A 12,438-nucleotide genomic window follows, 5' to 3' on the forward strand; every position below is an offset into this window, starting at 1 on the left:
AAACAACACTCATTGTCCATTTAGTACGTTTGACTTAATGGCGTTTCTGCCCTAACGTTCAAAATACTGAGAGGAGAAAATGCAAACAAGTTAAGTTAGTACATGCATTATGATTTACCAAGCCTGGCAAAAACTGAGGTGATTGTGACGGCGTCTGTGTTTAACACCTTTGAAAAGAATGTGCTAACCCAGGAGACCAGTGTTACGCACAACAGGCTGCTGTTACTGGAGTTAGGAAGAGACATAGGCTCAACAAAAGAAGGCATAAAGATTGCGTTTTTCCCCACAAGTGTTTACATGTTTCAAATGACATGCATTTATTTTTTAATTTCATTCAATATTCTAATCGTTAAGGAAGAGAAACACCATGATGGAACTAAAGGCTATTGTTGCTATATATACAGCCAAAGAAAACTGAACATTCACAGCCTCTGCATTCTATAGAATTTAAAAATGTACATTTATTTCTTCCTATTTCCCTCTTTTCGCCAACATTACATTTTAAATTGGGGATTTCCTTTTCTTGGGTTGCAAGTCTCTCCCCCAGCTCGCCCCCTCCGGTGCGCTCCTCTCCATGATGCACTTGTCACCTGGACGCTTGGATTGGGGGACCTCACCACTGTTTCAAAATGTGTAATACCTACGTTGGTCCACAGCGCAAAACGTAGAAGTTTCACAATAAGGGCTCTAAAATTGTGACATGCCTACGTTTCCTTTTGCCTATTCTTTTGTATCTTGCATACCTCAGGTCACGTGACTGCCCAGTTTTCCCCTGGCGAAAAAACATGGCAGACATCCCTTCTATTTTCGGTGGAAAATGCAATATTTTAAGATAGTTTGAGGCTTAAGTGTCGTTTTGATAATCTTTCTGGCGACAAATGTACATTGTATCTTCATAATCTTCATTCGGTTTATGTTGATGATCTTTAGTTTGTTCGTTTCTACGAAGATTCTTTCAGGTCTCGCTAGAAAAACGTTGGGATGTTATGTTTTCTACTGTTGCTATGGTGGTAGCTATGGACGCTATCAACAACGAACCGGAAGGAAGTGGACGTTCGGTTCGCGGCTCTTTTTTCCTCCATTTATTTTTCACAAAATCCTTATAGCAAGAGATTGGTGCCTGGGACCAGGACAACAAGCAACCCCAACACTCGTGACTATAGTACATTCAATTTGGTACCAAAACGGCGTTAAAAATGGAAACAAAGGTATAGGTTCAAGACTGTGTACATAATTTTCATCCGGAGTCAAGGAACTACCCATCCCACAATCCACTGCGAATGATATCGTTTATTCAGTCTTTCAAGTCTCGCTAGAAAAAACGTTGGAATGGTACGTTTTCTACTGTTGCTATGGTGGTAACTATGGACGCTATTAACAACAAACCGGGAGGAAGTGGACGTTTGGTTCGCGGCTCTTAAAACGGGTTACATCAGACCCTAGACATCAAACTAAGCTCCTATGCAATAAATAATGATTTCTGTTACATTTTTATGGATGTCTTTCATTACAACCAAATTTAATAAAACGATTGGAACAGATCGATGCATATTAGCAACATTATAAACTATAACATGTAACAATCCTTGATACATAAAGACAATACAGTTCATGTGTGATATATATGATTTTATTTAACAAAATAATCCTGACAGATTAATACTATCTTTTAAAACAGGTTTGATTTGACCACTTTTTTACAATATATATGTAGTCCAGATTATTTTACAAAACCCATTCGGCTTTAGTAAATATTTGATATAGTGGGTAGATATACATTTTTTACAACCCTAATTATGTTCCCTCTGTGCACAACGCCAGACATAACTACCAAAATTCCTGTTTCTAGAATAACAGTCAAAATATCCGAAATTAACTGATATATGTACTTTATTTTAACATAGATCATATATGTACTATGCAATAAATACTTCGGCCACACGAGATCCGTGACATATTCAGTGAATATGTTTTTTGTAAGCCTTTTATAATCCTAGTTACAACATTTTTTTGGAAACGGAAAAGACTACAATTATGGCACCATAACCATATATAGCAGCTCCCCCTGTTGTTTTGGTGAGCTGACTACCCTCACATGGTACTTTGTTCCAAGACCTTTCTAAAACAGTTATTCCAATGTCTGTAGCCCCTTTTGTTGCTGAGTTATAAACCTTCAAACATGGCATTATTTCAAAACAGGGGTTATGTTGAAACCTCATCTTCACATATGTTACTCTCCAGGATGAGACCTTTCCAACGATGTATGTTGTTCAGCTCTAAGCCAAAAACTTAAATATTCTCATTTCATAGGCAAGGGGTCTTGCAGTCATACTTTCGTAGAGCTCTTTCAAAACCCAGTACATAAAATGTTTTTTTATGTTTGTTTGTTTTGGTTTAAGTATGTCATGAAATCTGGGGAACTATATGCTTGGAGGACAGTGCTCGGTTTAGAATTATGGCTAAAAGTAAAAATCTCTTATGCTCTTGTCCATATTAATTCATCCTAGTACTTTTTTTAATCCTTCTTTCCTTATAGAAGAGTTGATCTAATTTGTCATCAGTCATTGTTTTAATATTCAGTTTAATCAATCAATCAATCAATCAACTTTTATTTGTATAGCGTCAACTCATAACAAGTGTTATCTCGAGACACTTTACAAGAAGCAGGTAAAATACCTTACTCATTGTCTGTTAATGTGTTTCATATCTTTGAAACATCTCATGTGCTTGTTATGAGAGCCAAAGAGCAACAGGGTTGAACAGGTCAAAAGGCTTCATGTCTATGCTAGGCCTCAAATGGTCAAATTAGGTCTTTTAAGCACCTTTAAAAGGAATTTTTAACATCAGTCTTGTTCACAAAGCATACAGCATATAGTGGGGAATGACCCTCTGTCTTTTGGAACATTTTCACACTTTTTAACACCCTTTTTTGATGTTTTGATTTCAATTGTGAAATCTCTTAGAAGATACCTTGTTTTGGTGACAGTTCCCAATATCACGAACAACTGGTGAAAATTTGGGGGTTCTAGGTCAAACATAAGTGTATGAAAAAGGGATTTAAAATTTGAGTCTACGGAGAGGAGGGAGGGGGGGGCGTTGAAGCGACAGTGAACTAAAAGTTACCAGGTGCGTGCCCTCGGCCATTAAACCGACAGTGGGCGTGACTGCACGATTGCGCATGTCAGTAGTACACTGGCAGACCATAGCATAATGGGCTTTTTGAAAGGGTTTTTGCCTAGATTGCTGGAATGGGATATTTGGTTAATACAGATTTAAGATGTGTTTTTGCAACCAACCTTAAAAAAAATCAAAACTGAAAGATCTAATAAAGAGGTCGCTCACAAGTGACGATTATCAATACGTCATTATTTGACGTCAGTGTCGTGCGCCCGTTTGTAGTTCTTATAGTTTGTAGCCGTTTACTTTATTGATTGCATTTTCTGGTATTAATCTAATCCGTCAGGATTATTTTGTTAAATAAAATTATGAAATCATATAAATCACACAAACTGTACAGTATTGTCTTTATGTATTGTTACATGTTATAGTTTATAATGTTGCTAATATGCATCAATCTGTTCCAATTGTTTTATTAAATTTGGTTGTAATGAAAGACATCCATAAAAATGTAACAGAAATCATTATTTATTGCATAGGAGCTTAGTTTGATGTCTGATGTAACCCATTTTAAGAGCCGCGAACCGAACGTCCACTTCCTTCCGGTTCGTTGTTGATAGCGTCCATAGCTACCACCATAGCACCAGTAGAAAACGTAACATCCCAACGTTTTTCTAGCGAGACCTGAAAGAATCTTCGTAGAAACGAATAAACTAAAGATCATAAACATAAACTGAATGAAGATTATGAAGATACAATGTACATTTGTCGCCAGAAAGATTATCAAAACGACACTTAAGCCTCAAACTATCTTAAAATATTGCATTTTCCACCGAAAATAGAAGGGATGTCCGCCATTTATTTATTTTTGCCAGGGGAAAACTGGGCAGTCACGTGACCTGAGGTATGCCTATACAAAAGAGTAGGCAAAAGGAAACGTAGGCATGTCACAATTTTAGAGCCTTTATTGTGAAACTACTATGTTTTGCGCTGTGGACCAACGTAGGTATTACACATTTTGACATGAGACTGGGTTGTCTCAACCTAACTTCGGATCAACCCAATCAATTAAGGCGGGACCGGGCGGGACCCATTCAGCTCGACGTTCCATTTCACATCAAAGCTAGTGATGGGAAAAGCAGTTCTTTTCAGTGTACTGAATCAGTAGAATCAGTTCAGTAAAGTGATTCGTTCAAAAGATTTGTTCACCGAATCGTTCAGTACTTCTCTGCAGCTCTGCCTGCGAATCAGAATTTAATAAGCTGAAACACGGCCGAACGTTTAGTTCTGCTCGCGATCGTACTGAGAACAGCAGGTGGTGAATAATAAGCCAATGAGCTGAGAATTTAGTTGGATAAAGCTACAGTTTGCAAACTGAAAGCTGCTAAAACAATCACATTTATTTTCCCCGACCGTTCTGTTCAGTACGTTCAGTACACAAATCACTCACTCACTGACTGACTGAGAGAAAGAGAGTGACTCGGAGGCGGAACTCTCGTTCAGTACGTTCAGTGAACAAATCACTCACTGACTGACTGAGAGGGAGAGAGAGACTCGGAGGCGGAGCTCTCGTTCAGTACGTTCAGTGAACGAATCACTCACTGACTAACTGAGAGGGAGAGAGAGACTCGGAGGCGGAGCTCTCGTTCAGTACGTTCAGTGAACGAATCACTCACTGAGCATCAGTCAGTCAATGATTCGTACACTGAACGACGTACTAGTACAATGAACAAGAGCCCTGGGTCTCAATTCTCTCGAAGTTGAGGAAGCTAAATATTTTAATAACAATTAGGCTGGGTGTCGCGAAAAAGTATGTGCCTGTTAAAGCAGCTTTCAGTTTGCAAACATTATCATGAATGACAATTAATTAGGGCCCGAAGCACTGACAAGTGCGTAGGACCCTCTTGGAACTTGGAACTGAAAGGATTATTATTATTCTTCCACCACTTCGCGCTCATTTTTGACAGCTTGAACGTGCGTGAAAACTCACCAAAATTTCCCCAAAATTGTCCCCCGCGTGAACTTGACATATGAAAGTGGTTCGGTGCACGTACGTTGAAAAATGGCTCTACGGCGCCCCCAAATGTGAGTTAGGGCACTGCGCTTAACTTACAGCCACGAAAACTTTATACACGTGTCTTGATGAGACGAACAAAAAGTTACATTATGACCATACTTTTAAACGTACAGGAAGCCCGCAATTTACACTTCAATTTCAAAATAAGATGATTTAGCGCTATCTATATGAAGGATCTTGGCCGAGGGCGCTCATCCGTTCGACGAAAACTCAGTGTCAGTGTGTTCTAGACATGTTCAACATATCCCGTTGTGCTCTGCACATTATTTCGTCAAAGGGCGTGGCCGTGGCGTGCATTCAAAGTTTGATGTGCATTATGGCAACTTGCCAAAAAAGTAAATGGTTATATCTCTGCCATGCAGTGTTCAATCATATAAAAATTTCTCACATGTCTTCCTGAACCTGCTGGCAGTCACTCTTGGCTTTCGTACTTGGACCCACAGCAAGCTGACAGACTGTTGCCTGGTCTCAGCGTCTATGGCAGTAGAGAGAGTTCGTGAGACACCTTTAGGCTCTCAAGGTGGTAATGCTGCTCATAGTCAGCAGTAAACTCAAAGTCAGCTAGAAACCTGTAGCCTTCAACAGGCAGCCGAGGCAATTCTGGGGCATTTGGATGTTTCATTATTTCCCTAGTAGCCTCTAGGGGGCACTGGTATGATAGAACTGATCCAAAGGGCACAAAACCAAATTTGGACTCCACCATGGTGAGTTCCTCATGTCCATGAAGAATCTTACAGATCCCCAGCTGTGGCTGAATGTCTTTCAATTTCTCTCCAGCAGACATCACACCCGGGTCAGGAAGGGGCCCTATACCACACAAGATTATATCAGGATTCATCAGTTATATTTTGTGTGTTTTTAATAGAACTGCCAACTGCAATTGTTTGCAGATGTTTAGAATAACATTCATATGGTTGACTCACCTGAATATGCTGCATACAAGGTGGATTTTACACCTGATTTGACACCAACATTGCTCTTCAGTTTTGGTTTCCGAACCACCATCTCATGCACTGACTCTGGCTGGATCCCCTGTTAAATGGCAACAAAGACATTTCAATTAATATAATATACAGGAAAAGATTAAAAGTTACATTACAAAAGTTAAGTTGTAGTAAGACACCAAATTGGGAGACAGTATATTGTTGAAAGAATTATTGCATGTAGAAGTGTTATCGCATGTAGAAATGTTTCAGAGACTGTAACGCTGAGGTATGATCCGATCTTGTTGTAAATAGTAAAGTTGTGTACTTGAAAATGCTTGCTCTTCCTTATAATCATAACCTAGTGTTGATTCCTGACCTGGGTCCGAGGCCTATGCCAGGTCTCCAGTCTGTCAGTGCAAGACACATGTAATGGCACAATTAAGCCAATTAAGAAGCCCCACCAAGTGGTTACAAAGGGCTCTCCCTGCAGCACAGGAACAAGATGTGGACCTTATCACTATGGGAACCTTGGCAGCTTCCAATGTGATCTGTTAAGGGAAGTAACAATAACAATTACAAGTTTTCACAACCAAGAAGATTACTATTACAACACATCATAGAATATGATAGGATACAATAAATATGCTCTTAATTTAATATTCATTTGGTGTCTCATGATGCCTTGGTCAGGGTAATGGCAGGAGTATGTACCAAACATGCATGTATTTTTAGATTTTTTAAATGTAGATTAAGGTCAGTAACAGGTTTACCTTAGATCAAGAAATACTCAAGAACATACGAATTGTGTGGAGTGATTTTCATTTGAACTTTGACTACAGACAGGCAACATCAGACAGCAAAAACAGCAACCTAAAATGATTTTAACATGGAAACAACGGACTGCAACCGCAGTAAAGTTACCTTGATAACACTTTAACATAGCCACAACAGACTGCAACCGCAGTAGCCTACATCGACTTTAACAGGAACCTTAATTATTTCTATGGGAAACCTGGAGGCTGCTCTCTTTTCCTCATTGACCTGTGGCATCTTGCCCGAATTGCCACGTCTCCCTCTACTATGTCTGACAATGTATATATCCGGGAAAAGGGGAAAATGTTTCAAATCATTTTTAAAAACGTTTCAAAATCGTTAAACTTGACTCTGACTAACCAGATGATAAAATAAACTCAACATCCATATAGCCAGAGATGATATGACTGACTGAATTGCTTCATGGGTAAAACAGTTAGCTTGTTTATTTTTTAGCCGAGTTAGTTAGCTAGAAAGCTTAACTTCAAGACTTACCTTCATAGTCGAATAAATAGTTTTCGACGAAGAACTTGAATCCTTTCTCAACCTCAGAGCATGTTGTTAAAGAAAACATGTCGGCTATTCTGTTAACATCAGCCATTGTAGTCTTCGGCAGGTTGTAAAGAAACTTTGTAAATATAATTTTGTCTCCGTGGCCCTTTCTGAATTGTCACAGTTCAGTAGGCAGTACGTACTATTCAGTAAGTAGTTTCAGTATACTGAACTTTCGTGGTCATTCAGTATGTATTTTTTGGGTCCACCTCAGTATACTGAACATTTCAGTATGGATACTAACTTCCGGGTTTTATGCAGTATGGATCGGATGCGTGCTTTCAGGAAATGAATTGTATTTTACCACCCACAATGCTGTGCGAAATTAAATGTAAATCGTCACTTCAGGTCCGCCTCCAAATCAAAACAAACGAGCGTGGATTAATTGAATCTATTTTTAATCTAGAGTTAAAGTCCCGACTGAAATTGCTACTTTTAATTAACAACAGCAAATATAACAAATGTCTGCATTATTATAAAACCTTTCCCCCTCTATTTAAATAATGATTTCACTATTTAAATGTGTCTTTATTGGTTTATTTTACTTTATATTCTGTATATTACTGTCTTTCATTTGTACTTTTCTTTATGAAGGCTACTGTATGTTATTTAGTTATTTAATCTGTCTTTTACTTGATTTACATTGTGATATTGTTTTTTCTTCACCTGACTGTATATGCGCATAAAGCTAAACAAAAAACCCCCCAAAAAAACGGGTGGATGCGGCCAGTTCGGGTAACGTAAATGACGTCACTTCCATACTGAATGAATCAGAAGAAGATTGAGTAGGTACTTGGCAATTCGGATACAACCAGGGCTGTATCCGAATTGCCAAGTACCTACTCAATCTTTCAGTAGGCAGTAGGCAGTACCTACTATCTGTGCTGCATACTGTTAGTACCTACTATTCAGTAGGCACGCACAATAGGCAGATATTTGTTCCTACTTCTGATTCATTCAGTATGGAAGTGTCGTCATTTACGTTTCCCGAACCGGCCGCATTCACCCGTTTTTTAAATTTTTTTTTAGCTTTATTCAAGACGAGTAATGCGCATATACAGTCAGGTAAACAAAAAACAATATTACAATGTAAATCAAGTAAAAGGCAGATTAAATAACTAAATAACATACAGTACATAAAGCAAAGTACAAATGAAAGACAGTAATATACAGAATATAAAATAAACCAATAAAGACACATTTAAATAGTGAAATCATTATTTAAATAGAGGGGGAAAGGTTTTATAATAATGCAGACATTTGTTATATTTGCTGTTGTTAATTTAAAGTAGTGATTTCAGTCGGGACTTCAACTCTAGATTAAAAATAGATTCAATTAATCCACACTCGTTTGTTTTGATTTGGAGGCGGACGTGAAGTGACGATTTACGTTTAATTTCGCACTGCATTGTGGGTGGTAAAACACAATTAATTTCCTGTAAGCACGCATCCGATCCATACTGAATAAAACCCGGAAGTTAGTATGCATACTGAAATGTTCAGTATACTGAGGTGGTCCCAAAAAATGCATATTGAATGACCACGAAAGTTCAGTATACTGAAACTCCCTACTGAAAAGTACGTACTGCCTACTGAACTGTGGCTATTCGGAAAGGGCCACGTTTCTCCCACCGGACCAGAGTAGCCGGAAGTACGTCTCCACTGCCTTTGCCTACTTCCGCTCTCGAAACGCGCAGCGTGAAAAGGGCCTATAACGACAGAGTGGTTCGGCAGACCAATCAGAGCAGACTTGGCACACGTGGGGCTCTGCAGTGTGGTCTCAACAGAGCATAGCTGACAGACTCAGAGCGTAGAGGGAGCAAGGAGGAGCAGTACATGAAAACAGACACTTTTTTAGAACTTTAGCTATTGTGAACGTACAAAAGTAGGTACATAGATTAAATATACGAACCCCAAAAAGGGCATAATATGGGCTCTTTAAAAAATAATAATATTTTTAAAAACCATAATGGGCTTAGGCTACTTTATGAGTCTCTCTCTCCCTCTCAGTAAGTCATTCATTCACTGAAAGTACTGAACGGGAGCTCCGAGTCTCTCTCTCTCTCTCAGCACGTTCAGTGAACGAAACACTGACTGAATGTGAACAAGCGAGACTGCGAGTCACCAGCCTCAGTCACACACACACTGTACTGACTGAAACACGATCGTTAGTGGATGTTAAAACAGTCAGCTGAGTGAAATTACGTTTGATATAAAAGCCGTTTGCAAACTGACAGCAGCTATAAAAAGCACATAAATTTTTGCGACACCTAAATGTTAAATAATATATTTGCTACTTCCTCAATTTTGGAGACATGAGAGGGAGAAGTAGGGGCGGGCTTGAGTGACACAGAGCTCCTGACCGACTCCGTCCTGTTGGTTCAGTCAGTACATATCACTGACATGAAAGGGAGAGGGAGGGCGGGCTTTGAGCGACTCGCGGTCTGGAGAGAGAGACACGAGGCGGGAGAGAGGAGAGCGCAACTGAAGTTGAGAAATGAACGACTCTTTTCAGTAAGTGATTCAGTTCAGTTCGTTCACTCAGATGATTCGGTCGTTTTGAACGAATCGTTCACGAACTACACATCACTAATCAAAGCCAACGGCTAGGCTGCTATCATCCCCTACTGCTTTCCTGCTCGTCCTGAGTTATCTCTATAAACAGTAAGTTAACTTTTCTACAACACAATTAAAACGAATTATTCAACCCAAATATTTTATTAAAGTCTTAAAACTACACTTTTTTAAATATACAATTATGGTTATTAGTTATTTGTCAGAGCAGTTACTAGACTTTGTCCGGGTTAACAGAGCAATACATTAGCAAAGTTTTACCATAAAATGTAAGAAACATTTTGAGACTATTCTTTACATTTAAATTCTCACATTGTGTTACAATTCATTACTTGGGTGTAAGAACATGTTTAAGGATAAAAAGTCTGTTTTAAAATGATAAAAGACAGAGCTTTGGTGTCTTTTTTCTTTTTGTTGTTGTTGATAAAACTACTGATAGACCATAGACTGAAAATAAATATGAGAGACATCCAGAAGAAATCAATATTACAAAGCATACAGTTCATGTTACTGTTCTGACATAAAGAGGAATGTCTGTGTTTTATATTTACTGATGTCAACAGCGATGTGGATGAAAATGACAATTGAAAAATAATTTAGTATTTATTATAAGATATTTGTTTTCTATAGAACCCCGTCAAGTCATGGAGTCTGTGGACAGTGTCAGCTTCACACAAAAAACTGTAAGTATTAGAAAAAATAGTGTTTAAGACTGGCATCTATTATTATTGCAGCTACCTTGTTCAATATTATTCCTGCAGATGTAGCTAATAACAAAAAAACACCCTGAGCTGTCACATGTAGTTAACTGTACATTTTGTCTTGTCTGAGGCATTAATTGAACACCTTTGTATTTCTCCTATAGACACAGTGTGCATTATTGGTGACTGGTCCGTCGAGGTGCCCAGAGAGCTGCAGAGACAGAGGAAGAAACCTGAGCCTCAACAACATCTGCATTTGTTGGTTCTTCTGGGGTGGACTTCGGTTGCTTCTCTTCAACAACTCGCTGCGAGGGAGGTCTCCCCCGGATGGCCTGAGTGATGACACCCACATGTTCCTGCATCAATGGCGGTCTCGATGCTTGAAATGCTCTCACCCTTACCTTCATTCAACCTAGCGACGGGCTGAGAGCTGGAGCTGAGGCGGGTTTTAAGTGTCCTGACAAACCGTTACACCGCGCCCACCTGTCAATCAGGTCAGCTACACGCCTTATTGTGAATAACTCTTATCCTTCATCAAATTAAACGACCCCTGTACAGTGTGTGTTGATAGAGACATGAGCTAATCACACCTATTTGTTTTTTGTACCAAACTGTAAACATGTTAATCTCTGCTGTAAAAACAGACTTTTTGAATGTAGTTTTTCAGATTAAATGAATATTTCTATATAAATGCACTCCTTTGTCTCTACTTATGAGTATACATTTCAGATTTGAAATGACAAGACTAAAATGTGCATTAATGCTCAACTCAATAGCTAAGGTAAGGAAGTCTACTTTTACACAACTTTTTATTCTTTTGACTTTTTTTTTTTACCAAATACTAATGTAGTTCATTTCTGAAAATGGGATGGAACAGAGTCATTGCAAAATTTGCCCTTAAACACAGCCCCATTCTTAAATCAAGATACATGGAGAGTAAATAAGATCAATAACTTGTCAATAAAAACACAGTTAAAAATGATTTAGAAATGTAGTCTTCCCAGATCAATATCACATAATATCAACTTCTCCCATCTAAACTGGACAAAGGGTTTTAAAATGGGAAGAAAATGGTTTGATTGCAAGTTGTTTGGAGGAGATCTATTTTTATTTGAACAGCTGAAGCATGAATACAGTCTTCCAAGGTGCAAACCCTCCTTCTCCTCCTCCTGAAGCTTGTGGAGCTCCTTCATGTACTGCCGTCTTATCTGCTGACCATCTTCTCTCACCAGAACTTCGACTGTTGAAAAGTCATTCTGAAGAAGCTCGAGCATGTGACATGGATCCAGGAGAACATGGACTTTAGTGCGGGGTCTTCAGGATGGCAAAGAAAGAGAGAAAATAGCAGTTATTCATTAAATCATTTTTTTGTGCATTTTCTGTATTCATCTGTGTGTAAGAGCACATTTATAAATTCAACAGTGTACTACCCAGACAACAAAGGTACAGTATTCAGGTAATCAACATCTATTCAAAGTTAAGATAAACCTTATTGTAATCATTCTATTTTCAGCTCTCTCACTGCAGAATTATCAATCAATCAATCAATCAACTTTTATTTGTATAGCGTCAACTCATAACAAATGTTATCTCGAGACACTTTACAAAAAGCAGGTAAAAGACCTTACTCTTTGTCTGTTAACATTACAAAAGAGCAGGTAAAAAGACCTTACTCATT

The 12,438-nt window shown here is 38.6% G+C and overlaps 1 long non-coding RNA gene across 1 annotated transcript; it reads right to left on the reverse strand.

Annotated features, from left to right (window-relative positions):
* Nucleotides 1-4,492: 4,492 nt before the first annotated feature.
* Nucleotides 4,493-9,669, reverse strand: LOC132978440 (uncharacterized). Its single transcript, XR_009673916.1, has 2 exons — nt 9,592-9,669; nt 4,493-4,640 (listed from the first exon to the last, which is right to left on the reverse strand). It is a non-coding gene; the product is annotated as an uncharacterized LOC132978440 (long non-coding RNA).
* Nucleotides 9,670-12,438: the final 2,769 nt, after the last annotated feature.

This window comes from Labrus mixtus, chromosome 8 (assembly GCF_963584025.1).
Source record: "Labrus mixtus chromosome 8, fLabMix1.1, whole genome shotgun sequence".
NCBI lineage: Eukaryota > Metazoa > Chordata > Actinopteri > Labriformes > Labridae > Labrus > Labrus mixtus.